Consider the following 3450-nt stretch of genomic DNA (forward strand, 5'->3'; position numbering starts at 1 on the left):
GAGGCCGCTCTCCTGTGTTCCCCGCGAGGAGAGCCCGGGGACGCTTGCCTCCTGACCCCGGGCTGCCGCTGCGGGTGGGCGAGGCGAGTCCTCCCAGATGTTTCTTTCTTTCCTCCCCTAATGCCGGCCAGGCGGCCGCTGCTTCCCCTGCCGCTCAGCCACCTCCGTCCAGCCTGGTTCGGAGCAGGGCTCCCCGGGGCGCCGGCCAGAGGGGCCCCCGGCGGAGCGAGCTGGGAGCGGCCGGCGCCATGAGAAGCCACCACGCGGCTTTCGTCCCGGAGCCACTCGCCGGGGCCCCTCCATTTTGGCTCCACGTTTTCCCTCCGGGTCCGGGCAGCGTTGGCGCACGGGGCCCGCGGGCTTCCTTCTGAGGAGGTTGGTCTGGTGCCCAGCTCCCAGGGCTAGGCACCTGCCCGCTTGGGGTCCCTGGGTTTGTGCCGCATTTGCCCCGGCTGAATGCACTTCTTAAACATGTTCCCTCTTTGCTAGTGAAGCGCTCTTACTAGTCATTCAAGCAAAACCGGATTCCCGCTCCTTCAGGAGGCTCGGAGGCTGGACCTGTTTCTTAGAATGGTTTTTCCATAGCGCATTCCTGTTCCTGGGACCTTTCTTCCGGTTCTGGGGCGCGTTCCCAGCGCGCCCAGCATGGTGCCTGCCCTGTAATTGGGCCTGGATGCTGACCCGAGGGCCAGTCCTCTCGGGGAGGAGGCTGAAGCAGGCAGGGGGTGCAGCGTTTAAAAGCAAAATGACCTTGGTCATCCTCTAGTCTAAATAATTCAGTCGCTACAGAGGTGGGAACAGGTCCTAGGGCGTGAAATGACTCCCTTCTCCTGGGTTTCTCAGTCGTCACCGTTCGCAGTTGATGATCTAAGTAGGCAAACTGTCAAGTGGGAGGGAGCCCAGAGCCATTGCTGGGGGGGCGGGCGGTGGTTACTCACTGTCCCGAATTCCAATCAAGGAGGACAATTGTAGAAACTCCCAAGAAAGGGTCTGTTTTCAAAGCCTGTTTACATGTTTGGCATTGATAAGTACTTTGTCATTGTTTAAGATGGTTTCATGATTTTTTTTTTAAGTCCAAAGGAGCATTCTCCTTCTCCGATTCCATATTGTCGCCCCCGTGTTGTAGGTATACTTTGATTACAGTTCTTACTGCCTTTCCTTCAATGAATTCCAATTTCCTCTTTTTAAAAAATCCTCATCCGAGGATATTTTTCCATTGATTTTTAGAGAGTGGAAGAGAGGGAAAGACAGAGAGAGAGAAACATCGATGTGAGAGAAACACACATCAATTGGTTGGTTGCACAGCCTGCAAACAAGCTACGTGCCCTTTACCAGAATCGAACCCGGGACCCTTCCGTCTGCAGGCTGATGCTCTATCCACTGAGCCAAACCGGCTAAGGCTCAGTTTTCTTTTCTTTACTAATCTTGGTCAACATCAACAAACTGGGCCATTTTTAGAAGTCTCGGGCCTGAGCATTGTGGTGCTGGGGGTCTGGAAGCAAGGTTGATATTCCACCCCCTGGGTATTTTGTTACAGATGCGCCTGTTAAAGGAATTTGGGAGAAGGCAGAGGGCCTAAGAGCATCATCAGAAATGACAACTTGAGCCCTGGCTGGGTAGATCAGTTGGTTAGAGCATGGTGCCCATAGGCCAAGGTTGTGGGTTCGATCCCTGGTTAGGGCACATACAAGAATCGACCAATGAATGCATAAATGAGTGGAACAAAAAATCAAAGTGTGTGTATGTTTTTCCCTCTCCCTTTCTCTTTAAAATCAATTTTTAAAAATGTCGCCTTGAGCCCAGCTGGTGTGGCTCAGTGGTTGAGCATCGACCTATGAACCAGGAGGTCACAGTACGATTCCCGGTCAGGGCACATGCCCGGGTTGCAGACTCGATCCCCAGTAAGGGGTGTGCAGGAGGCAGCGTCAGTGATTCTCTCATTATTGATGTTCCTATCTTTCTCCCTCTCTAAAATCAATAAAAATGTATTTTTTTAAAATGTCACCTTGAGAGGTGGAAGGAAGCTCAGAGCCTCTGGAGCCCAGCACTTAGTTGCATCACTTGGAGATGGAAAGTGTGTTCAGGTCTGTATTTGGTGGCCCAGCAGGTCTAGCCCGGTGCTGCTGGTCCCTGCTGCCCCATCTTGTTTAAGAAGAATTGGCCCCGGCTTTTGGAGAGGCTGCCGGCTGGTTTCCGAGGTTGGCTGGACTGGAAGTGGAAATGTGGAAATGCAACTGTTCTCCCTCCTCCCCCCATAAGAAAGCCAACTCCCTGGCCATCTCTCTGGGCTCTTAATGTGTCTCAGTATTGTGGCTGCCCTGGGCACGAGTGTTTTATCTCAGACTAAGTTATTTTGGTTTGGAGAAGGCAAATACTGAGTGCCGCGCCACAGATCACACCTCCTAGTTTGTTTTGTAAATGACGAAGTAGAACTTTCGAGGAAGCTTTGCTAGGCTGACTTGGCCCATCACTGTGGGAATCGCATGTTAAAATTGTGGGTTGAGAAAGTCACTCTGGCCCTAACCGGTTTGGCTCAGTGGATAGAGCGTCGGCCTGCGGACTGAAGGGTCCCGGGTTCGATTCCGGTCAGGGGCATGTGCCTTGGTTGCGGGCACATCCCCAGTGGGGGGTGTGCAGGAGGCAGCTGATCGATGTTTCTCTCTCATTGATGTTTCTAACTCTCTATCCCTCTCCCTTCCTCTCTGTAAAAAAATCAATAAAATATATTTAAAAAAAAAAAAAAAAAAGAGAAAGTCACTCTGATCCATGTGAAAAATCAGAGTCTTGTACCTCTCCCAGGGAGAGGTCTGGAGAGAGAGCAAGAAGTAACATTGGAAGGGAAAAAAATTTAAAAAAAAAGTTTAAATGAGATTTCTTTGCCTGTATCTCCTCTCCTGTTCATTTTTTAAAAATATATTTTTATTGATTTCAGAGAGGAAGTTTGAGGGAGAGAAAAATAGAAACATCAGTGATGAGAGAGGATCATTGATTGGCTGCCTCCTGCATGCCCCCTACTGGGGATCAAGCCCACAACCTGGGCATGTTCCCTTGACCAAAATCGAACCCAGGACCCGTCAGTCGGCAGGCTGATGCTCTATCCCCCGAGCCAAACTCGCTAAGACTTTCCTATTCAGTTTTGCTGCCGTTGCCCTGGTGACTTCACGATCTGTGGCCAGCTTGGTCCACCAAGGTCTTCCTGGGCTCAGGTCTGGCTGTCACCGGGCTTCCTGGAAACCTCTGTGACTCCCCGTGGCCCGGACTGCAGAGTGAACCAGCACAGCGCATATCCCGGGCCCCAAATGTGGGCCCAGACTTTATTTTCCCACTCCCGCCCCCTGCGCCAGCGGCACACAGGCGTGTGGGAGCTGCTTCCAGCTCTGCCTCGTGGACCCCTCAGTTCTCGTGCCCGGGTTCCTCTGGGAGCTCTGTTATCTGTTTCCTTAATCAGAC

The sequence above is a fragment of the Myotis lucifugus genome, unplaced genomic scaffold (assembly GCF_000147115.1).
Source record: "Myotis lucifugus unplaced genomic scaffold, Myoluc2.0 scaffold_590, whole genome shotgun sequence".
Classification (NCBI taxonomy): Eukaryota; Metazoa; Chordata; class Mammalia; order Chiroptera; family Vespertilionidae; genus Myotis; species Myotis lucifugus.